General features: G+C 34.4%; 1 long non-coding RNA gene across 1 annotated transcript; it reads left to right on the top strand.

Moving 5' to 3' along the window:
- The first annotated feature begins 742 nt into the window (after positions 1 to 742).
- LOC147838610 (uncharacterized) lies at positions 743 to 6,331 on the top strand. The gene is made up of 3 exons (XR_015522286.1): positions 743 to 1,150; positions 1,731 to 3,459; positions 5,192 to 6,331. It is a non-coding gene; the product is annotated as an uncharacterized LOC147838610 (long non-coding RNA).
- The last annotated feature ends 5,407 nt before the right edge of the window (positions 6,332 to 11,738 follow it).

The raw sequence follows: 11,738 nt of genomic DNA, 5'->3' as shown, positions 1-11,738 counted from the left end.
ATATATATATATATATATATATATATATATATATATATATATATATATATATATATTTATTTATTTATTTATATATATATATATATATATATATATATATATATATATATATATATATATATATATATATATATATATAGTTGAAGGCAGAATTATTAGCCCCCTTTTGATTTTATCTTCTTTTATAAATATTTTCCAAATGATGTTTAACAGAGCAAGGAAATTTTCACAGCATGTATGGTAATATTTTTCTTCTAGAAAAAGTCTGATTTGTTTTATTTTGGCAAGAATTAAAGTCTGTAATTTTTTAAACATCATTTTAAGGACAAAATTATTAGCCCCTTTAAGTGATATATTTTTTTAGATAGTCTACAGAAAAAAAACTCATATAATAACCTGCCTAGTTAACTTAATTAACCTAGGTAAGCCTTTAAATGTCACTTTAAGCTTTATAGAAGTGTCTTGAAAAATATCTAGTCAAATATTTATGAATTTATAAATTAATGAGAAAGAAAGAAAGATAGAAAGAAGGAAAGAAATGGGCTGGGTAAATAAATAAATGTTGATGAAATTTTAATAACATTATAGAAATTTTAAAATTACATATTTAAAGGGCACCTATGGAGAAAAATCTACTTTTAAAGCTGTTTGGACCAACATTTGTGTAGATAAAGTGTATATACTGTCATATTGGGGTGATATAAACACACCCGGTCCGTTTTTTTATTTATTTTTTTTATTTAACAACATAAAAACTGTTTGTAACGACATTGTATGTGACTCATGGTTGCAACTCCACAAAAAAAAAAAACATCACAAACTCATTGGTAAATTTGTTAATGTAGTATTTCTCACAAATGTTACGTGAGATCTGCTTCCTAAGGCAGCCCAGGGCGGCAATTGAGGCATGTTGCTGACAGGCACGTGGTAACGGTGGACGGGGAGGACTAGCCTTAAAGGCCCATTACAAGAAATCAGCAACCAGGTTTTACCAGCTATAATACAGACATTTCAGACAGCTATAATAAATAATCTGATAGGTGTTTTGAGCTGAAACTTCACAAAAACATTCTGGGGACACAAAAGACTTATCTTAAATCTGGAAAAAGGAGTAACCTAGGTGCCCCTTAACATTTACACATAAGAAACAGTCAACAGAACTCAATCCAACAGAGCACACTTGGGATGTGGTGGAATGAGAGATTTGCATCCTGGATGTGCAGGTGACAAATCTGCAGCAACTGTGTGATGCTATCATGTCAATATGAACCAAAATCTCTGAGGAATTTTCCAGTACCGTGTTGAATCTATGGCACGAAGGATTAAGGCCGTTTTCAAGGCAAAATGGGGTCCAACCCGTTATTAGTAAGGTATACCTAAAGAAGTGTCCAGTAAGTGTATAACTTTGTTCAATATTAAAACTTGAAAATAATACCAATAAAATACTTTTTTAAACCATAATTGATGAAATATCCAAAAGCTGCATGGTATTACTAAATTTTTTTTTTTTTTGGACAATGCCAGTGTCAAAAACTTACGATTTACATATAATTATAGAATTTTTCATAGACTTTTGGATTTTGTTCGAGTATGTGCTTCACTGATTGATTATTAGTCATTTATTGTGGTTTTGTTCATTTTGATTTTATTTTTTATTTGGTTTTTGTTATTGTAGTTTTTAGTTAAATAGCTTTACATTATAAAGTTATGATAGATAGATAGATAGATAGATTAGATAGATAGATAGATAGATAGATAGATAGATAGATAGATAGATAGATAGATAGATAGATAGATAGATAGATAGATAGATAGATAGATAGATAGATAGATAGATAGATAGATATTTACTGGTGTATTGGGGTAAATAAGTAAGACAATCCATAAATGCAGGAGGCGAGCTATTTATAATAAATATTGTTTTATATCACCTTCTGTAAACTCTGTTCAGTGTATGACAGTATGTTACTAAACATTTGAGCTATTCAGAACAAACAATTTCCTCCATAACAATCTCCCCCAATTTACTACCTCAATATCTCTTAAAATGTGACACTAGCCTCAGGCTTCGTAGCGTTGCTAGCTGTGTTGTCGTTTGGCATATGCTTGGGTTTTGCTGCAGCTTGTTTCGGCTGAGTGGAAACTGACTTTAGTTGGTTTGTTTAACGATTGCATTTAATGAGCCTCAGGACTGATTGTTTTTTCTGCTGCATAGCCACTGATTTTTATCGTGTGGTTGGAAGAGAGTGATACTCATGGCAAATCCAATGCAGTTTGGCCTTCTATAATTCATTTTAGTTGATTATTTTATGTTTGCATATGTTGCGGGTGGCAAAATGCCACTGATATTAAACAACTGTTTTAATTGCCCGCTTCGAAACTATTACTTTCACCACAGGAACAGCTGTGAAATTTATTGCAAATATAAAAAATTGCTAAACTCCAACATTTCTGATCATATTTGCAAATCTTTCACAGCCAGCACAATATTTCAGAATATGTACACTGTCAATATAGAAACACAACAGAGATGTGGCTTTTAGATTCATGCTAAACAATCATTCACTAATTCAGTCATTTAGATAATATTTACTAATAGCTGTGTAGAATATTTAACATGGACGTTGAATGCTTGATTCTGATTGGCAGATAAACATCCTAAGGCGTGCAGTTATTTAATTAATGCGCATTAAAGTTTCATATCACTATGCTGAATTATTTCAGTTATTTCACAGCTACAACAGTTAAAAATCACACCAAAACACAACAGAAGAGCTGTTTTGCAAGTGACGGAAAATCTTAACAATGACGAGAACTGCTGTGTCATAAATAACAAAAAATCTCAACAATGTCTTGGAAGCATTGTGTCATAAATGAAAGAAAATGTCAACAATGTCGTAAAAGCATTGTGTCATAAATGACTTAAAATCTGAACAATGACGTAGAAGTGCTGTGTCATAAATTACAGAAAATCTCGACAATGTCGTATAAGCACCGTGTCATACATGAAAGCAAACCTCAACAATGTTATAGAAGCGCTGTGTCGTAAATGATCGAAAATCTCAACAATGTCGTAAAAGTGCGGTGTCGTAAATTACAGAAAGTCTCAACAATGTCGTAGCAGCATTGTGTCATAAATGAAAGAAAATGTCAATGTCATAGAAGCTTTGTGTCGTAAGTGATGTAAAATCTCAACAATGTCATAGAAGCAGTGTTTCATAAATGACAGAAAATCTAAACAATACTGTAGAAGCGATGTAGTAAATGACAGAAAATCTCAACAATGTCATAGAAGCATTGTGTCATAAATGAAAGTATGTCAACAATATTGTAGAAGCGCTGTGTCATAAATAACAGAAAATCTTAATATCGTAGAAGCGTTGTGTCTTAAATGACAGAAAATCTAAACGATGTCGTAAAAGTGCTGTGTCGTAAATTATGGAAAATCTCAACAATGTCGTAGAAGCGTTGTGTCATAAATGAAAGAAAATGTCAATGTCATAGAAGCTTTGTGTCGTAAGTGATGTAAAATCTCAACAATGTCATAGAAGCAGTGTTTCATAAATGACAGAAAATCTAAACAATACTGTAGAAGCGATGTAGTAAATGACAGAAAATCTCAACAATGTCATAGAAGCATTGTATCATAAATGAAAGTATGTCAACAATATTGTTGAAGCGCTGTGTCATAAATGACAGAAAATCTAAACGATGTCGTAAAAGTGCTGTGTCGTAAATTATGGAAAATCTCAACAATGTCTTGGAAGCATTGTGTCATAAATGAAAGAAAATGTCAACAATGTCGTAGAAGCATTGTGTCATAAGTGACTTAAAATCTGAACAATGACATAGAAGTGCTGTGTCATAAATTACAGAAAATCTCGACAATGTCGTATAAGCACCGTGTCATACATGAAAGCAAACCTCAACAATGTCATGGAAGCGCTGTGTCGCAAATGATCGAAAATCTCAACAATGTCATAAAAGTGCGGTGTCGTAAATTACAGAAAGTCTCAAAAATGTCGTAGAAGCATTGTGTCATAAATGAAAGAAAATGTCAATGTCATAGAAGCTTTGTGTCGTAAATGATGTAAAATCTCAACAATGTCATAGAAGCAGTGTTTCATAAATGACAGAAAATCTAAACAGTAGAAGCGATGTAGTAAATGACAGAAAATCTCAACAATGTCATAAAAGTGCGGTGTCGTAAATTACAGAAAGTCTCAACAATGTCGTAGCAGCATTGTGTCATAAATGAAAGAAAATGTCAATGTCATAGAAGCTTTGTGTCGTACAGTAAGTGATGTAAAATCTCAACAATGTCATAGAAGCAGTGTTTCATAAATGACAGAAAATCTAAACAATACTGTAGAAGCGATGTAGTAAATGACAGAAAATCTCAACAATGTCATAGAAGCATTGTGTCATAAATGAAAGTATGTCAACAATACTGAAGAAGCGCTGTGTCATAAATAACAGAAAATCTTAATATCGTAGAAGCGTTGTGTCTTAAATGACAGAAAATCTAAACGATGTCGTAAAAGTGCTGTGTCGTAAATTATGGAAAATCTCAACAATGTCTTGGAAGCATTGTGTCATAAATGAAAGAAAATGTCAACAATGTCGTAGAAGCATTGTGTCATAAATGACTTAAAATCTGAACAATGACATAGAAGTGCTGTGTCATAAATTACAGAAAATCTCGACAATATCGTATAAGCACCGTGTCATACATGAAAGCAAACCTCAACAATGTTATAGAAGCGCTGTGTCGTAAATGATCGAAAATCTCAACAATGTCATAAAAGTGCGGTGTCGTAAATTACAGAAAGTCTCAACAATGTCGTAGCAGCATAGTGTCATAAATGAAAGAAAATGTCAATGTCATAGAAGCTTTGTGTCGTAAGTGATGTAAAATCTCAACAATGTCATAGAAGCAGTGTTTCATAAATGACAGAAAATCTAAACAATACTGTAGAAGCGATGTAGTAAATGACAGAAAATCTCAACAATGTCATAGAAGCATTGTGTCATAAATGAAAGTATGTCAACAATACTGAAGAAGCGCTGTGTCATAAATAACAGAAAATCTTAATATCGTAGAAGCGTTGTGTCTTAAATGACAGAAAATCTAAACGATGTCGTAAAAGTGCTGTGTCGTAAATTATGGAAAATCTCAACAATGTCGTAGAAGCGTTGTGCTGTAAATAGTGCTCACACACACACAAAGCGCGCAGGACAGGGCAGCCGGAGCAACTCCTTTCAGATTCAACAAGCATGATCACGTTCATCAAATTAGCTTAAACTAAGCTTTCTAAAGTATGGCTGTATTCCACAAGGATTCTGACACAACAACGCGAAGCATACGTTTTACAAAAGTTGCGTTTAAGAGGGAAACATGTCAAACTTACTGAAACATTGGAGGGCTCAAGCTAAAAGGCAGAGGAATACGCTGTCTTTGACAGCTCGCAACTTCATCTGGTACTTTCTGAGTACATTTACATGGACACCCATACTCCGATTTTAATATGATTAAGATAATACTTTTATTAAGAATCTACCATGTAAACAGCAATTTTTTTTATTTCCTTGAAGGACCACCGAATCACAAAATGCGGAAGTTTTTATTTTGGTTAGTCATGAGGTATCAAATGCAAAAAAGTCGAAATTTAAAAATGAAAGACCCAAAATTGCATGAAACTCTGGAGGAAACGCTATATAGCCTGGTAATGCGACATTAATTGTTTTATACTGAAACTTCCCTTCAAAAAGTGCTTCCTTGGTCTTATCCATATTTCTTTGCATGTTGAACACATGTCAACCACAACAGGAAATTAAAAAAAAACTGCAACTTTGTTAATTGCGTAATTTTTTTTAACGCATTAATATTTCAAATTAATCTCTTGCGTTAACACACTAATTTTGACAGCACTAGGTGTAAATGATGAAAAATCTCAACAATGTTATAGAAGCGTTGTGTCATAAATAAATAAAAAAGTCTCAACAATGTCCTAGAATCGCTGTGTCTTAAATAATTGAAAATCTCAACAATGTCGTAGAAGCGCTGTTGGAAGTTACTGCAAATCTCAACAATGTTGTAGAAGCGATCTCGTAAATGACGGAAAATCTCAACAATACCGTAGAAGCGCTGTCGTAAATAACAGAAAATCTCAACAATGTCGTAGAAGTGCTGTGTCGTAAATCACGAAAAATCTCAACAATGTCGTAGAAGCATTATGTCATAAATGAAAGAAAATCTCAACAATGTTGTAGAAGCTCTGTGTCGTAAATGACTGAAAATCTTAACAATGTCGTAAAAGCGTTGTGTCATAAATAAAAAAAATCTCAACAATGTCATAAAAGCGCTGTCAGAAATTACTGAAAATCTCAACAATATTGTAGAAGAGCTGTGTTATAAATGACGGAAAATCTCAACAATGTCGTAGAAGCGCTATCATAAATGACAGAAAATCTGAACTATGTCGTAGAAGTGATGTGTCGTAAATGAAAGAAAATCTCAACAATGTCATAAAAGCGCTGTCAGAAATGACGGAAAATCTCAACAATACAGTAGAAGCGATGTCGTGCTGTAAATGACGAAAAATCTCAACAATGTCGTAGAAGCACTGTGTCGTAAATGACGGAAAATCTCAACAATGTCATAGAAGTGCTGTCAGAAATTACTGAAAATCTCAACAATATTGTAGAAGAGCTGTGTTATAAATGACGGAAAATTTCAACAATGTCGTAGAAGCACTGTGTCGTAAATGACGGAAAATCTCAACAATGTCATAGAAGTGCTGTCAGAAATTACTGAAAATCTCAACAATATTGTAGAAGAGCTGTGTTATAAATGACGGAAAATCTCAACAATGTCGTAGAAGCGCTATCATAAATGACAGAAAATCTGAACTATGTCGTAGAAGTGATGTGTCGTAAATGACGGAAAATCTCAACAATGTCATAGAAGCGCTGTCGTAAATGACGGAAAATCTCAACAATACAGTAGAAGCGATGTCGTACTGTAAATGACGAAAAATCTCAACAATGTCGTAGAAGTATTGTGTCATAAATGAAAGAAAATCTCAACAATGTTGTAGAAGCGCTGTCGTAAATGACAGAAAATCTCAACAATGTCCTAGAATCAATGTGTCATAAATAACGGAAAATCTCAACAGTGTCGTAGAAGCGCTGTCGAAAATGACGGAAAATTTTAACAATGCCGTAGAAGTGATGTCGTAAATGACAAAAAAATCTCAACAATGTCGTAGAAGTGATGTGTCATAAATTACAAAAAATCTCAACAATGTCGTAGAAGCATTTAGTCAAAAATAAAAGAAAATCTCAACAATGTGACAAAACAAATTGTGATGATAGAAAAATTTCAACAATGTCGTAGAATTGTTTTGTCGTAAATGTTCAAAAATCAGAATGTGACGTTAATGATGAAAAACCTTCTCAATGGCAGAAAAGCACTGTGTTGTTGATGACAGAAACTGTTAAAAGACTGAAAATCTTGCAAATGGTAAGAAAGTGTTGTCACAAATGAGGAAAAATGTAGTTAATTGCAAAGAAACATATAAATAATGCTGATAATGGAAAATCTAGCCAATGCTGGGCAAGAGTTGTGTGGCAAATGACAGATAATCTTGTCACCGATGTTAAACGAACAGCTAAAAGGGAGCCTGACGGCGAAAGCAAGCAAATTCACACAAAAAATAAAATGTGTCATTTATGAATACTGAAAAGCCTCTTTTATAAATCGCTGATATCTTGGTTTACAACCTCAGAGAACCAATTTCATCCTCATCCTTGCGAATAATATTCCTTGGCTCTCAGTCCATATGATTCATAATTATTTGCATGCCGCCTTTCTTGTTTCTCTGCAGTAAAAACTGAGGATTAAAATGACTCATCCCAAATTTTCTTCAGTTAAAAGTAGCTATCAAACCCCACGGATTTAACCAGGCCGAGAGCGGGAATACGATCCCTGACATGCTAACAAAACCCTATTTAAGAGCTTTTTAAAATTTATTTATTTTTTAATTATCTAAACTTGTCAAGCTTCTTGCGAGAATTACTCATGATTAAAATCCCCTGTAATTTCATACTTTGTTCTACCACGATTGTCACATTATAACACAGTTTGGGCAATTACTGCCTCTTTCACAGGGGAATTATGCTTGCATTTCATTAAAATAAGAGCTGCAGGAATAATTGTGTCTCTCTTCTGTTCTTCATTTTATCTGCTCTGTTTCTTGTGCTTCTTTCCATATCTGAGAGACGCTGGAGCAGGGGAACAAACATGCTGATGGTAAATGAAATTTGTTTGAAATTACAAAAGAAAGATGCGCGTCAAGCGTCATCGAGGGGATTCCAGATCAGCCGCAGGTTTTCATTTCATTGTGAAATATACAGTCTGTGTTTTGAGGAAGTGAACTATTTATTACTGTACTGCTGGGACAGTGTTCACATGCTCAGAAAATGTCAGACAGGACAATAATGTTGAACTGTTTTTTAAGACGGGTTTTTACACACACAGCTGAAGTCAGAATTATTAGCCCCCCTAAGATTTTTTTTCTTTTTAAAATATTTTCCAATTAATGTTTAACAGACCAAGGAAATTTTCACAGTATGTCTGATAATATTTTTTCTTCTAGAGAAAGTCTTATTTGTCTTGTTTTGGCTAGAATAAAAGCAGTTTCAAAATTTTTAAACACCAATTTAAGGTCAAAGTTACTAGCCCCTTTAAGCTAATTGTATTTCCGATAGTCTACAGAACAAACCATCGTTATACAATAACTTGCCTAATTACCCTAACCTGCCTAGTTAACCTAATTAGCCTAGTTAAGCCTTTAAATGTCACTTTAAGCTGAATCAAAGTGTCTTGAAAAATATCTAGTAAAATATTATTTGCTGTCATCGTGGCAAAGATCAAATAAATCAGTTATTAGAAATGTTATTAAAACTATTATGTTTAGAAATGTGTTGAAAAAATCTCTGTAAACAGAAAAAAAAAAAAAAACAGGGAGGCTAATAATTCTGACTTTAACTGTGTGTGTGTGTGTGTGTGTGTGTGTGTGTGTGTGTGTGTGTGTATATATATAACGGAGGCCAGCTAGTGTGTGCTGTGCAGGTAAACCTCCCTCCTCTGACCTCTAAAGGTGCTCTAGCGACAGATGCTAGAGGCCATGGTCTTTAGCCTCTTTGGTAGAGCACCCTACTACCATGCGGAAGGTCGCCGGTTCAATACCAGCTCGGAGCGGGTTGGGTGGCGTAGGACCGGCAGGGTTATATATAAACACACAAATTAGAATGTTATGTAATTGTAATATAGAGTCTTTGTTTCACCATCCAAAATGAACTGCACGTTCTCTGTTGGAGACAGGTCGGGACTGCAGACAGGTCAGTCAGTCAGATTCTGTAATGTTGGCAGAATGTGGTTTTGCATAGTCTTGTTGAAATATGCATAGGTGTCCCTAGAAAAGAACTGTCATGATCACCAGCGACTTCTAACCCCCAGAGGTCGCTAAAGAACATTATCACTCTCACAAACTACAAATCTGCCAGTTTATGGACTACAACTTCATACATGCTCTTCACCCACACACACCTGCTTCCTCATCTAGAGTGATTGCACTCGCACCACCTGAGGATTGTCAAAGACTAATTACGTACACTATTTAAGCAGCACACACACTCATTCACATGGCCGAGTCTTGTTATCTGTATGGTAACACTACAACGCAGTTTCCTAGTCTTGTTTGCCCGTGTATTTACCTCGCCTTGTTTATCCGGTTTTCTTTGCTTGCTGCCTGCCTTACGACCTCTAGCCTGTTTTCTGATTACGATTCTGGACTGCCTCTAAATATCTGTTTGCACCTGTGTTGACCATAGCTTGCCTGACTCTGAATAAACCTACTGGTGGATCCTACTTCTGTTGTCAGTGTCACTCCCCGTGTTACAAGAACGCAGTATTCACATTCTCTGCATATAAGCGGCGCTGCCATTTGAATCTTTTTAGCTCAAGACTTCCGGTCTCGTTAAAAATAGCTTTATTTGCTGCTTGATGTTGCAAACTGTTATTTTCTTATTATATTATTCTACTTTGTCTGCATTATTATGCAAACCCTTGATTGTTTTTGAATCCCTTTTGAAGCCCTTGATTCGTTTATTATTCTTAGTCATTTTTTCCCACAGGAAACTCAATCGGAAGTTCTGAAACAATCACAAAAACGAACTCACTTCCGCATTGAAGAAGGTCAACATTGGGCTTTAATATCTCTGTGTTTTAGCATTAATGGAGCATCATATAAGTGAAGGGCACCGACACAACCCCATACACATGACAGACCCTGGCTTTTGGACTTGTTGCTGGTAACTGTTGTCTGGATGATCCTTTTCTTGTGTGGTCTGTAGCATAGATATATACTCTAGATGCGTCAAAAGCGCCTGCCACATTTGTACAGTGCTTCCTGGACAAGTGTCATTCAACCGCACTAGTCAAGACAGTGCGCCAACGTGAAGATGCTGGACTTTAGCGCTGTGTAATGGTGCTGTATTGAAAGAAAACAAAGCACAAAGGCAGAACATTTCATAGGGAAGATTTAGTTTTTTTACGTTTTTATATGCTAAAAACGTTTGTGCTAAACAGGTAGCGTTATTGATGATAATAAAGTGACTCACTGCATTCACCATAAGGCAAAGTACCTCAAACTTGACCTAAATACTAAGATTATGGTAGTTTTTTTTTTTTTAAATAAAATATGCAAACAATGTAAATGAAATATGACAACGAGACGCTGCGGTGCCAGAAACTGATATTATTATCGGCTCATTGAATGAATCGTTCATAAAGGGGATTCATTCACAAATGAATCACTCCCTCCATCAGTATGAGAAGAGAAAGCAGGAAAGGTGTGTTTCAGGAAACGGACCAGATCAGATTTAACTGGGTGGCTGGATGGTACATTTCCATGCACACAAACATTCGTTCTTTGTCAGGAATGCCCGTGCAGTCACTTATTCATCAATATACAGTTGAAGTCAGAATTATTAGCCCCCCTGAATTATTAGCTCCCTTGTTTATTTATTTATTTTTTTTACCCAATTTCTGTTTGACAGAAAGAAGATTGTTTTAACACATTTCTAAGCAAAATAGTTTTAATAACTCAATTATAATAACTATTTTATTTTATCTTTGCCATGATGACAGTAAATAATATTTTACTAGACATTTTTCAAGACACTTCTATACAGCCTAGTGACATTTAAAGGCTTAACTAAGTTAATTAAGTTAACTAGGCAGGTTAGTGTAATTAGGCAAGTTATTGTATATCGATGGTTTGTTCTGTAGAGAGTCGGGGGAAAAAAATTGCTTAAAGGGGCTAATAATTTTGACCCTAAAATGCGTTTTAAAAAATTTAAAACTGCCTTCATTATAGCCGAAATAAAACAAATAAGACTTTCTCCAGAAGAAAAAATATTTTTAGACGTACTGTGAAAATGTGCTTGCTCTGTTAAACATCATTTGGAAAAAATATATAAAAAAATTATAATAATAAAAAAAGATCAAAGAGGGGCTAATAATTCTGACTTCAACTGTAGAAAAGTGATGTAAAATTATAAGTTTTGTAATTTAAAAAAGTATTTGCATAATGACCACCGGGAAAACCTCGATCATAGATATATGCATATTTGTGTATTTCTCTGGCTCTGGATGGCCACAGTCCTCCACT

This window comes from Danio rerio, chromosome 22 (assembly GCF_052040795.2).
Source record: "Danio rerio strain M-AB ecotype USA chromosome 22, GRCz13ab, whole genome shotgun sequence".
Classification (NCBI taxonomy): Eukaryota; Metazoa; Chordata; class Actinopteri; order Cypriniformes; family Danionidae; genus Danio; species Danio rerio.
Note: the sequence above shows the minus strand (reverse complement) of the source record. Positions and strands in the feature narration are given on the sequence as shown.